The sequence below is a fragment of the Pinus tabuliformis genome, chromosome 5_2 (genome assembly GCF_031772625.1).
Source record: "Pinus tabuliformis cultivar Carrire ecotype Pingquan chromosome 5_2, CPIR1, whole genome shotgun sequence".
NCBI classification, from domain to species: domain Eukaryota; kingdom Viridiplantae; phylum Streptophyta; class Pinopsida; order Pinales; family Pinaceae; genus Pinus; species Pinus tabuliformis.
The window spans coordinates 149,677,432-149,692,103 of record NC_142306.1 but is presented as its reverse complement, the minus strand read 5'-3'; positions in this window follow the sequence as shown (position 1 = coordinate 149,692,103).

Below are 14,672 nucleotides of genomic sequence, written 5' to 3'. Positions count from 1 at the left end.
ACTCCTTGCAATCTGAGTCTACCCGAGTCAATATATTATACAATCTTCAATTTGACAAAGCTTTACAAGTATACATGGAAACTCCAAGTTTCATACTTAGCCAATTTTACAAAATTCGGCAAACTCGGTTGCCCAGCTCGTCGGCGCCTCTGCATGGTTGGCACACGACTCACCAACCCTTCTTTCACCTCATCGCATGATCATGTTGTTTGCCCAACTTGGGCGCACCTCGTCGTAACCAAGTCGCCACACACGGGCGCCTTCGCACGAGTCACACCTTTGTTCACAATCTCAACACTTCACCTTTTCCATCGTTTCGTCGTGCATGGCACGCCCTACCCGGGTTGCCCATCCACACGCCCTCACCATGTCAACTGACTCACCTCCATGCATGGCGCGCCCTACCCGGGTTGCCCATTTCGCACTTCAGTTTGTTCACCAACTTCGCACGACCAGCTTCACCAACATTCCACCGTGCGCCCGGATTCACCACATTCCACTGTTCTTCAACTTCACACCGGTGGTAGACTCCACCAAGTCTCCACCGTTTACCAACCGGCGGGTACCCCTACCCGTGCCCTCACCCAATAACCAAGACAATGTGCTACCTCCTTGTGGCCTCGCCCAAGAGCGGGCGCATCACCAATCTGCGCCTTCCCTTCTATTTGTTGTGGCTACACCTAGTCTTGCGCACTTTTCCTTATTGGATGATGAGCGAAGTTGCTTGCCTCAAATGAACCTCCATGCATATAATATATACGCCTCCATGGAGTTGTCGCACCTCCTCTTGGCCGACTGTTATCTTACCTCAACCAACACCTTTGTTAATGTTTGAGGTTGGTTGGCCCATTAACCGACGCCCTCAAACACAACTCTCCATCGTCAGCTTCGTATGTGGATTGCCCACGCTCATCCACCATATAAACACATGGTTCGCCTTCACATTTCACATGCATGCCTTCATGTTTTGCTCTGCCATGTTTACTTGTTCGTGCGCACTTTGCCTTTAGCCAACCTTTGCACTTCTTGTTTTGTTACCTCGCGCACCCGATTGTTGAACCAACTCGTCGCACTTGTGCCAGTGGGCGTGCCTAGGACCATAGGTCCTTACATCATCCTCCACCTAAAATCTTTGTCGTCCTCGACAACATACCATCTTGGTAGTCATCCACCAAGATCAACAACTGTTTCATCCATGATGTCAACTCCTCCACATACTTCCAACATCCTTGCAACATATGTAGAACTACCATCTCCATCATGTCTCGTCCCGGCAACCATCTGTCACCAAGATCACCATACCAAGGTATACACCCCATCGGTATGTCATACATCAGAAATCATCTCAATCCATGACCATCGACCATCTCGTCGCAATCTCCACATGCTTCTCCCCATCGTGGAAGGTTGGCCCTTCCATCTCAAGCTACATGCTTCCTGCAACATCTCGTGCTGACCTCATCATGTGTTTCCATCATGTGAACCGCTGCCATGATACTCCAACACAATGCTAACACATCTCTGCATGCTACGCATCCCCATGTTTGAACTAGTTGGGTAGCTAATCCAACTGTCACACTCAAACCATGAGAGTGAACATCCTGATGCCATCATCAGTTATTTCTCAGAACATCTTGTCACATCCTCAACTCGATCAAGAATCCATCTCCATATAAGTAAGCCATGCTCAGGTCCATGAAGTAGTCCTTATCTTATCTGCAACATGTTGTCCATGATGTCTGGTACTAATGTTCTGCATGAAATCAGCCACATCTACCCCCACATCATCATCGATATGTGTATCTCCTCAATATGAAGAGATCATCTCATCAACCCGAATCATATGTGCCACATCCAGGTCCATGAAGTAACCTCCATCATATCTGCAATGTGCCATCCGTCAAGTCTGCCATAGAAACAAGTATACACCTGTCTCATCTATCCATGTGCTACCTATGATCATAGATCAATCAGCTCCCATGTGTTAAAAGTGGTCAAGTCTTAGCTCAACCCATGCCCAAGTGTTGCCACAAGGCATCATCATCGTTGTAACTCCATCACTCCAAAGTGTCTCATATCGATCCTCCACATCAAGTCACTTTTTCAAGCCATTCCCATACATGTACTTGAAAGTATGCACCCCATTATACATCAAAGTCTCCGACCTCAGCTCCTCAATGCATCAAATCCTCTAAGTCCACCATATATGAAGTCCCTAAAGGTCACAACCTCATGTCATCATGAGCTCCATGAGTCATCTCCAACCAACATCTTAGCAAGCATACAAGTTTCAGCCCAAAGGTCTCTACAAGATGCCTTAGCTCTCCATGTAGTAGGAATGCTCCATAGCCTGCTCACAACACCATCCAAGTCCATGGCCTTGTTGTACGTAAGTGCACAACCTCTCCATCGGCTCATAAATAATAAGTCTCCATGTCACACCAGCAAATCCACCTACACAACATCCTTGCCTTGGCACTCCTCATTGGATGCCCATAAGTGACACCTCTATAAGTGCTCCTGCATAATTTCCCTGCATAATACTGCCATGCTCCATGTCTCCAACCTGATGTCCATGACACAAGTTGCCCATGTAGCCCCCCTAAGTAGACTCATCATAACAATCGGTTATCCTCATCCAGGTCTGCAATCTTCGGTCTAGTGAACTCGGTCACCCAACCATATCATCATCACATGAGTCCCTCCACCATAGCTCGCCCACTAAAGGTTCCACCAAGACTTGCTCTTGGTCTCCACCATGAGAAGTCCACCCAAGAAACAAAAGTGTGTGCCCTTCTCCAATCTATCCATGAGTCATGCTGGGCACTTAGCCAATTCTCCATGTGGCTAAAGAACGACCCAATCCTTCACAATGATCATCATGTTCCTCCTTGTCATGGGCCCTTGTACCTTCTATCATAAGGTCACAAACAACCCCAACAAGTCCTGCAACAATCAACAATCCTTGCTTCTCCATACAAGGTTTCATCATAGAAATCCATGGTAAGATCTTCCCTAGCATTGGCAAACTAATTTTGCCCTTCCGTGCATATGGTCCATCTACCAAATGCTCAAGTGAAACACAAGTATCAATACTTACTTCATCATCACCATGAGGCTTCTCCATGTGAGTATCCTCATCCATCCATGTCTGTAAACTACACGACCCTGGTCCAACTTGATCAATCTCAAGTTCATCATCCATCGTTGTCACATCTGCAACATCCTCAATCATCACGGCTTCGTTTTCCTTGTTAGCACAATTTGCAACTTTATCTTTCTCCATTGTCCAACCAAGTTGAAGAAGTTCGTCTTCAACATTCTTTTCCAAGACTTCAAGTTCCTTTCAAATCTGGGGGTTCTCTTCTTTCATCCGCTTCAACCTGTATAAGGTAAGCAAGAGCTTCCCTTCACATTCTTCCAAACCTACCATGCCTTGTCGTTCAGCTTGGTCCAAGCACTAAGCTTCACCTCTACTAAACCTGTTTCACCATTCACCAGCACCAGCTCCCTGTCACTAGCTCTGATACCACCTGTCACCCCCCTACACCTGTGGTAGTCTTTCAACCGCTTATAACAAGGTGCAACACTACTAATCACTTTCTTTTCACCAATACTTACGATTGTAGACTACGCCTGACATTCCACATATTCTACTTAGTTTGTGTTTCACAACCAAGTATTATTAATGTGTTCCTTTATACAAATGAACGCCCATAACATTCACATAAACAACATTATACAAGAGAAATGCACAACAGTATAAAGGGAGGGGAAACTCCTTACAATATGAGTATGCCCAAATCAATATATTATACAATCTTCGATTTTACAAAGCTTTACAAGTATACTTGGAAACGCCAAATTTCATACTTAGCCAATTTTAAAAACTTCGGCATACTTGGTTGCCTAGCTCATCGGCGCCTCTGCACAGTCGCCGCATGACTCACCAACCCTTCGTTCACCTCGTTGCACGATCATGTTGTTTGCCCAACTTGGGTGTGCCTCGTCATAAAATCGATATGGAAGATCACGCCCCTAACCTACGGTAGTCTTTCAACCACTTATAGCGAGGTGCGACACTACCAACTGTTTTCTTTTCACCAATACTTACAATTGTAGACTACGCTTAACATTCCATACTTAGTTTTATTTTCGTTACCAAGTATTATTTTTATCCTTTATACAAGTGAAAGCCCATAACATTCACATAAACAACATTATACAAGAGAAATGCACAACAGTATAAAGGGAGGGGCAACTCCCTGCAATATGAGTCTGCCCGAATCAATATATATAATCTTCTTTTACAAGTACAAGTTAAATCTTGGGAAACCCCAAATTTACACTTAGCCAATTTTCAACTTTGGCAAACTCAGTTTCCCAGCTCGTCGGCGCCTCCGCACAGTCACCGCATGACTCACCAACCCTTTTTTCACCTCGTCGCACGATCGTGTTGTTTTCCCAACTTGGGCACGCCTCGTCGTAACCAAGTCGCCACACACGAGTGCCTCCGCACGAGTCACACCTTCGTTCACAATCTCAACACTTCACCGTTTCCACCATTTCTTCATGCACGGCGCACCCTACCCAAGTCGCCTGTCCACATGATTCTTCATTTCGGTGTGCATGGCGCGCCCTCACCCGGCCGCTCGTCCGCACGCCCACCCGTTCACCCATGTCACGCCCCCAATTCTTTTTTCATTAAATTGGTCGGGTGCGGCACCGCCTAAGTAATTAACATCTTCCATTGTTAGCTTACTTTACGAACTACGCCTTAACATTCATCATTAAGCATGAATAACATATTAATGTGTGGAAACCATTAATATAACAACATTATAGAACAACATCATAAACACATCCATATGCAAGATAATTCTTTTATTATATTTGAAGAATTTAACAAGTGACCGGGATCTTGGCTCTACTGGTGTTTACACCCAAGTCGTTTGCCCACCCGTGCAAGAGCGCACAGTGGTCTCACAACGACTTAACCAAAATATAATACAACCATGTCTTATTGTCAAGCTGGGTGGGCACACCCGTGCACAACCCGTGCCCAACTTACAACCTCAACCTTTGTTTCAAACCTTGGCGGGCGGGCACCCCTACATGCCTTCCACCCACACTTCGACCGAACTTCAAATCTGCGCAAAGTCTCGTGTATTCTGCCCGGCGGGCGGGCACATTAGCGTTGCGCCTAGCTACAGCTATACCCCTATCTTCACACCTCTTCCTTGTTCGAACGAAGCCAAGTTCGATGGTTCAAATGTCAAGCTTCATCGCTTGTTTATACACCTCCTTGCATGGAGGTTGCACCCTCGGCCGACCCTTTCACATATCTCCAACTGACGTGCCTTCAAACGATATGTAACGCCATCATCTGGTCGGCCCACCCATGGTGCGGGACCGCCCCACTAGTTTGCCCTTCGTTTGGCTATGCTCTTTGGTCGGCTTTGTGAACGAGCCTGTCAGGACTTGCGGTCCGAGAACTCACTGGCGATTGAAGTGCAACTTGAAACGACAAGATATGGACACTCTATGACCAGCGCGCGAGGAGACATAAGGTAAAATGCGTAGATGGGTTGAACGACCATGTTTATAGGGTGGACAACATGGGCGTTCACTGATATGAAGCCGATGGTTGGAAGTAATGGTTGAGGGCATTGGTCGACGGGATGACCAACCACAAGCATGAACAAAATGAGTTGGTTTAACATGAAACGAAGGTCGGCCAAGGATGTAGCACAACCACTTGTGGAGCGTATATACTATACGCATGATGGCTCATTTGAACCATCGCTCATCGCTCATCTAATGAAGAGGAGGGCGCAGAAAAAGGTGCGAAGTGTAGGTTGAGAAGAAGGCACAGATTTGGAGATGCACCCATTCTTGGGTAGGGAACACAAGCATGAGTTCGGTTATTGGTTAGAGTAGGGTGTACATGAGTGTGGCGCCCGGATTGTGCAAAGGAGCGCCTGACGGTGAAACGAAGGTGTGGCACCCGGTTTGTGCGATGACTTGGCATGGGTTCTTGGGTGGCTCGGGGGGCGCCCGCCTGTCGTGCAAGTGTGTGCGGTGTGACTTTTGGTGAAGTGTTGAGATTGTGAACGAAGGTGCAACTTGTTCAGAGTCGCCCGTGTGTGGCGACTTGGAGGCGCGCCCAAGTTGGGCAAACAACATGATCATGCGACGAGGTGAACGAAGGGTTGGTGAGTCGTGTGGCGACTGTGCGGAGGCATCGACAAGCTAGGCAACCAAGTTTGTTGAAGATTGTAAATTTGGCTAAGTATGAAACTTGGTGTTTCCTAGGTATACTTGTAAAGCTTTGTAATATTGAAAGACTATATAATATATTGTCGGGCAGACTCATTGTTCAGGGAGTTGCCCTTCCCTTTATACTATTCAATTGTGTTCTTCATGTATAACTGCTGATGTTAATGAATGTGTATGGGTGTTCATTGGTATAAAGGAACATTAATAATACTTGGTTGCGAAACACACACTAAGTAGGATAAGTGGTTAGGCGTGGTCCATGAACATAAGTACTGGTGAAAAGAAAGTCTTCGGTGGTGCCGCACCTCGCCTAGAGTGGTTGAAAGACTACCGCAGGCTTGGGGGCGTGACAGTTGGTATCAGAGCTAGTCTGAAGACTTGGAGAAGTATTGCAGGAATGTTACAGGGAAAAGTGTCTATGCAGAACTGCTAATCCCACTAAGGTGTGGTAGCTACCTTAGAAACAAACAAAGTAAAACTACTTTCGTTTTCCTTTATGAAAGATAGATGAGAGAAGAATAAAGGAGACCAACCTCTATCTTGTGCTTGATTCCTTGCTCGATTCCTCTCTCTTCTGATAATCCCTTGCTACTCGCTTCCTTGTATACCCAGCTTCACAGAGTACCTATAGAATCAAAGCAGCATAACACTATACAAGAACATGGATCTATTATCATAAACAATCTAGGATCAGATATAAATTGACCATACAAATGCACCAAAACATAGATTACACAAAAGTATGGAGGAAAACTTGAATAGCTTTATTGATAATCAAGAAAGAGCCAAGAGAGTTACAACCAGTTGTTCTGACCCAGCATCATCCTCTCAGCAGGTAAGCCCTTCTTCACCTCATGCAAAGCTTAGATCACCCAAAACTATGATGCTGCCCCAAGAAACCAACAACCATTCCTTACAAGATGCAAAATTCCAGCCTCTGGATCTCTGGGATGAGGGATCCATATATAGATATCTGTAAGGGAGATGAGTCAGCTTGTGATTTGATTAGTGTCTTCCCTCTGATAGTTCTTGCTTCCACTTGGAGATTGATGATCTCTTACTCATCCTTGGTCTAATTCAGAGAGGCAAGTGTCACAGGAGAAGTTTCTGGAAGATTCCATGCTTCTCCACCTCGCGGATTGACACTGCCATTTGTCTCTTCTCGCCCATCGCACCCCATAGAAGGGCTTTTTGAAATGCAACGCACCCACTGAGTGTACTTAGGTGAGATGCAACGCACTTTGCCTATGGAGTAGGTGAAATGATCCTATTTTGACCAGTTCTGAGTGGTTTTTCATGGAGAACTTCTGGGAGAAGCTGTAATCAGTTGACCTTGTTCCTTTAGGGGTTGGAACAACACTTTTAGGGACTTAGGAACCCTTAGTTTATGGAAATTTATGCTTGGGGTTGCAGTGCCCAAAAATGTCTATAACAGTTGCCCCCTAAAGCATGAGGTCGTTAATCTTTTTTGATGTTGGGTGAAATGCTTTATCATGAGGATCCGAAGTTCTTTCAAGCTGGAAGGAGACCTGTAATAAGATAAAATACAATACATTATCTTCATAATATTTTCATGATCTAGCTGAGGTGGGCATTCCCATGCTCAGCTTTATAAATTCATTTTCATGTACATAGGACAGACAATCGTCTGAGTGTAGACTGATGATTCTGGTAGAGCCATCATCCCTTAGATTGGATGATTATATGTACAGCAATGATGTACATTTGATGTCTTTATTTTCCTGAATATATATCGCGGCCCAGATGGATGAAACTAGATCCGGGGTCTTCAATCTCATTCGATCTTCACTCAAAGTACAAGTCGATCCATGTGAGAGATGTTCTGGAGTCGAACATGGAAAGACATCGCCTGATTACTGGCCAATGATGTAAGCTGTTAATAGGCGCGAGAGGAATCACCGATAATGATAATGACCCTCAAGGTACTGCAGTACAATTCACATGGTGTGAATAAAGGACTTGGCGTCGAACACCATGCAAAATCTTTTGGTCAAAGGCCATTGATGTAAACATGTCGCCGGAAGTGAGAAACTTTCCATTGAGGCATGCAAAGTTCAAAGTACTGAAAGGGGTGTTCCTAGATCAACTTCTTGGATAATGAGCTGATGTCGACAAGAAGCGATCTGTCATACAAGGGCTTTAATGAATCCCACATCAATGACACGGAACGGAGCAAATTATTTTAATGGAGGTGAAAACGGTTTGGTGATATAAAGTTCAGGGTGGTGGTCATGAAAGAATGGAGCGTAAATGTATTATAGTGGGTGAGACACAGGTGAATTCTCTGGGTGACTTCTCTTGAACATACTAGCGACACTGACATGATGGATTGGTAGCATTAACCCCAAATGTGGATGCTGTGATGTGACCATGGTTTGTGACCGGTGAATGAAACAACCCAACCCGACTTGGATGCGGAGTGAAAGTGTCATGTTCAAGAGCGACTTGCTACCAACAAAGTTTCTTCAAGTTTTCTTCCCAATTTCTCCCCAGTCATTGCTGACCAGTACCTCTTTATTTTTGTCAAGCTTGAGGAGGATAACATATGTTTGTTCTATAATTTTCCCTTCGGGCAAACCCATCGCTATGTTTTAACGAGCCTAGCGATAGTGAAACTCGTTCTTGTCTGCCATGGACAAGTTTGTCGCTATTAGGTTTTAACGAGTTTAACGACAAAGATAACTCGGTCCTTTTCAACTTTAGAGAGTCTGAAAAGGGACGTAAAGGAAACTCCAAAAATCCTTTTTCGTCATCTAATCCCTTAAGTCCAAAAAAGTGTAAAAAAATACAGAAGGGATGAATTTTCGATACTTTTAACGAGCCGAACAAAACAAGCGCTCAATATTTTTGTGTAATAATCCCTCAGGTCCAAAAAGATTAAAATCTAAAGGAGGGATAGCACTTCCGGTCCCTTTAACGAGCTGGAGAGGCCAATGGCTCGACAATATTTTCATATTTTATGAGTCAGTTGAGAAGAGCTTAAAGGAGACTCGTCTTTGAGGAACGAGTGATAAAATTGGGTAGCAGCTGATTCCAGGTAAGGTTTGGAATTTTCCAATCACGGTAGTGTTACAAGGATGGCTAATAGGATCACTCTTCACAGCTGTTCCTCAAAAGGGGTAAACAATCAAATGGAGGTGAATGATCGGCCAATACAGAGTGGAGCTGATGATGGGAACATGACCAAGGCTTTAAAGGCTGAAGTACTACATTCACGATGATTATTTACCGGGAATTGGTTCATTTTTTATTGAGCTTAAACGCTGGGGGAAAAATTTGCTCATTGCTTATGTTTATTTTTTAACGAGCATGAAGGCCGCATTAAAATTGCTCGATATATCCAGTCGTATAATAAGAATGTCTCATATATAAAACGGCAATTTTTCAAATCTTTACCCCACATCCTTTCTTTATGCAAGTTAGGAAACGACCAATCCTATGAGTTTAAAGGGTTAGAGGACCTACAAATTTAAAAAAATAAATGGTCGCTCTTCACTTGCACGCCAAAAGGTTTGCGTGCCCCCAGGTATAAAATAGAGTTTCAAGGTCACCTTCTATTCTACCGAAAAAACATTTGTTTTATCAAGAAAGGTCTACCTCTTTCAAGTTACCAAAGATTGTTTTATCTGGGCCGCAAACAAAACACTTCTTCGGCGATGCCTACCGAAATAGACAAAGGCGAGTGGTGCAGGCGCCTCCACCCACATAACTTTGAAAAGGGAATCTTATTCCAGTCCAACCCCCTTTTCCAATCACGGACGGGAGTGTCAGACTAGTCATATATCTCTCGCGGAAACCTATCCTATATATGAAGTTTTCCTGCCGAAGCAGACCAGGGTGCATTCCCCGGTTCACGCATAGCATGTAGTCATATACCATCCCTGAATCGTCTTTTCACACAAGGAATGTCTCATCAATCCACAGTCCGTCCTCCTGATGAGCGCGAGTGATTCAGAGGACATGACTGAAACCCAGGAGGAAAGTTTGTTGATCGACGATTGTAATCCCTCCTTGAAAGGGGAATGCAATCTTCCTAAAATAGGTCGACACAACAGCTGCCATAGCATATATCCATGGTCTTACCAGTATGGTCACCATTTTGTTACATGGAAAAGTGTCTATGCAGAACTGCTAATCCCACTAAGGTGTGGTAGCTACCTTAGAAACAAACAAAGTAAAACTACTTTCGTTTTCCTTTATGAAAGATAGATGAGAGAAGAATAAAGGAGACCAACCTCTGTCTTGCGCTTGGTTCCTTGCTCGATTCCTCTCTCTTCTGATAGTCCTTTGCTACTCACTTCCTTGTATACCCAGCTTCACAGAGTACCTATAGAATCAAAGCAACATAACACTATACAAGAACATGGATCTATTATCATAAACAATCTAGGATTAGATATAAATTGACCATACAAATGCACCAAAACATAGATTACACAAAAGTATGGAGGAAAACTTGAATAGCTTTATTGATAATCAAGAAAGAGCCAAGAGATTTACAACCAGTTGTTCTGACCCAGCATCATCCTCTCAGCAAGTGAGCCCTTCTTCACCTCATGCAAAGCTTAGATCGCCCAACACTATGATGTTGCCTCAAGAAACCAACATCAATTCCTTACAAAATGCAAAATTCCAGCCTCTGGATCTCTGGGATGAGGGATCCATATATAGATATCTGTAAGGGAGATGAGTTAGCTTGTGATTTGATTAGTGTCTTCCCTCTGATAGTTCTTGCTTCCACTTGGAGATTGATGATCTCTTACTAATCCTTGGTCGAATTCAGAGAGGCAAGTGTCACAGGAGAAGTTTCTGGAAGATTCCATGCTTCTCCACGTCGCGGATTGACACTGCCATTTGTCTCTTCTCGCCCATTGCACCCCATAGAAGGGCTTTTTGAAGTGCAACGCACCCACTGAGTGTACTTAGGTGAGATGCAACGCACTTTGCCTATGGAGTAGGTGAAATGATCCCGTTTTGACCAGTTCTGAGTGGTTTTTCATGGAGAACTTCTGGGAGAAGCTGTAATCAATTGACCTTGTTCCTTTAGGGGTTGGAACAACACTTTTAGGGACTTAGAAGCCCTTATTTTATGGAAATTTATGCTTGGGGTTGCAGTGCCCAAAAATGTCTATAACAAGGAATCTTGGTGAAGCAGGTGTGTAAACACTTGACAGTTGGTGACAGTGACAGGGACTTGCAGGTGAAGGACGTTGATTTCACATACGAGTGGAAGAAGAGCTGGTTCATGTCTTGCAGGGAACTTGGAGAAGATTGAAAGGAAAGGATGGTGGATGAACCTACGATAGGTGAATCTAGCCATGATACAGGTGAAGTATTCTGGTACAAAGTGTTGGAACAAATGGGTCGATGGAGTTCTAACTGGGTTTCGATGAAGGTTGAGAACGTGAAGATTCGGGAAAGCTGTTCGAAATTAAGGGGGGAACATGAAGACCTCAAAAGCCAATGCAGAAGTACAACAAATGTTGAACTCAAGGAACTTGATGAGGAGATCTGACAAAGTGGTCTTGGTCTTCAAGAGCTCTTGGATGAAAGAGCCCGGTTAAGGAAGAAAAGTGCCATGGTGGAAGCCGAAATCAAGCAAATTGAGGAGGAGATAAAGAAGAAGCTTCTTGGAAAGAAGATCATTGTAATTGAGTAGGAAGAGCTCGACTACATTGACAGGCTGGGAACTCACTACCGAGACAATCCAGAGGATGTTCGGAGGCTTAGTTCTATGGAAGTAGTCAATGGATACTTGGTTGAGCAGAATACGATGAGGGACAAGCTTGAAGGGAATCAAGCTAGACCAGGATCGAGTTGCTTAGAAGAGCCAAGCAAGGAAGTGAAGTACCTTAGGAGGAATATCAAGTTGGAGCACAAGCCAATTGACACTTCTGAGGCTGAATTCTTGAAGAAGGTTGCTGATGTGAGACACAAGATAAAGCCGACAGAAGGAGGTGATTCCTTGAAGCTGATTTTTGTGCAGGTGACCGTGAAAGGAAAGAGATTTGCAGCTTTGGTTATATGGGGGCTACTCAGAGCTTCTTAAGCAGTAAAGCATAAAAGTCTTTTGGAAAGAAAGCAAAGATGGAGAGGGAATGGAGTGATTTCAAATCAGTCAACTCTACCATGAAAGTTGTTATTGGTGTGATGGAAAACACTCAGGTGAGAGTGGGATTGTGGTTTGGAAAGTTGGACTTGAGGATTTTGGACATGGATGATCATTCTATGGTGTTGGGGCAAGATTTCATGAGGCTTGCACAAGCCATACCAATTGTAGACCGGGACATTCTCTTGATCACAGCTGAAGGAAGAACTATGATGGTTTCGATGAATAGGAGTTTCTTGGGGTATCGACCAAGGATGAATTCTGTGACCTTGTATCCCAAAGATCCGAATGTGAAGCATGAGGATGTGGAGCAAAGAGGACTTGGGAGTATGGCTCAAACAATGAAGGAAAGGAAGATGATTGACTTCGTTGCAAGAGCGAGGAAGAATGAAGTAAGTGAGAGGGCAGTCTCATGAACCTTGAAGCACTTGACAGAGGCATCTTCTACTAATGATCTTCACAATGGAGTTGCGAAAGAAGGGAGTCCGAGTACTACTTCAGAGGCAGTGGTTGATGAGGATTATGAAGGTAGAGATCCGGCTGGTATAGTGGATTTTTGCAGGTATGCTATGGGCATATATGATTTTCAGTTGACGAAAGCCAAGCTTGGGGAGCTTGGATGTACATGTGAAGAGATTGAGGCTGTGCACAAATACTTGAGGACACAACATCAATCTGATACATGGGTGGATGAGAGTCAGGGAGGAAACTTCCTGGCCCTCCTTTCTCTATAGACAACCTTGGAGAAGGGTTGGTGTAGGGACCTTGTTTGGGAGGGGCTACACCAACCTTAGCAAGGGGCCTTGGGAGGAGGCTTCTTTATGACAGATTTGCAGACTTGGATGCAGATGACCAGATGTTGGATGGAGTCTACATGGGCTGGACATCATGGACAACTAGATTCATGGACATCATGGACAACTGGATTCATGGACATCAGGTTGGAGACATGGAGCATGACAGTTATGCAAGGAAATTATGCATGAGGATGTGTAGATGTGTCATTAATGGACATTCTATGGGGAATGCAGAAGCAAAGGATGTTGTGCAGATGCTATTATGACATGGAGATGTATGAGCCAGTGGAGAGGTTGTACACTCTTGTGCAACAAGACCATGGACCGATCATGTTGCAGATGGGATGGAGATTCCATGGACCTGAACATGGGAATTGGACAGATTCTTAATGAGTCCGAGATGTAGCAGAAGTCAGGGAAAGAATGATGATGGCATAAGGATGTGCATTCTTGTGATTTGGGTGTATGGTTGGATTAGCTACCCAACTAGTTCGAGTCATGAGGGGTACCAATGTGCAGAAGTATGTTGGCATTAGTCGAGATGGGTCAATACAGGGCAGAGATGTGTCAGTATTGGTTCTACACTTGATAGGAAGACTACAAGATCACGACGACACATGATGGAGATGGGAGTTCTACATATGTTGCATGGATGTTTGCAGTATGTGGATGAGTTGACATCATGGACCAAGGATGAGACAGACATTGGTGTTGATCTTGGTGAATGGCTACCAGGATGGTATGTTGTCGAGGACGACAACAACTTCAGGTGGAGGAGGATGTAAGGACATGCGGTCCGAGAACTCATCGCCAATTGAAGTGCGACTTGAAATGACAAGATATGGAAGCTCTACGACCAGCACGCGAGGAGACATAAGGTAAAATGCATAGATGGGTTGAGCGACCAAGTTTATATGGTGGACAGCATGGGCGTTCACCGATATGAAGCCGATGGTTAAAAGTAATGGTTGAGGGCCTTGGTCGATGGGCTGACCAACCACAAGCATGAACAAAACATGTTGGTTTAACATGAAATGAGGTCGGCCAAGGATGTAGCATGACCACTTGTGGAGATGCGCCCATTCTTGGGCAAGGAACACAAGCACGAGTTCAGTTATCGGTTGGAGTAGGGCGTGCACAAGTGTGGTGCCTGGATTGTGCGAAGGAGCGCCCAACGGTGAACCGAAGGTGTGGCGCCCAGTTTGTGTGACGACTTTGCACAGGTTCTTGGGTGGCTTGGGTGAGCACCCGCCCGTCATGCAAGTGTGCACGGTGTGACTTTTGGTGAAGTGTTGAGATTGTGAACAAAGGTGTAACTCATGCAGATGCGCCTGTGTGTGGCGACTTGGAGGTGCGCCCAAGTTGGGCAAACAACACGATCGTACGACGAGGTGAACGAAGGGTTGGTGAGTCGTGCGGAGGAACCGACGAGCTAGGCAATCAAGTTTTCCAAAGATTGTAAATTT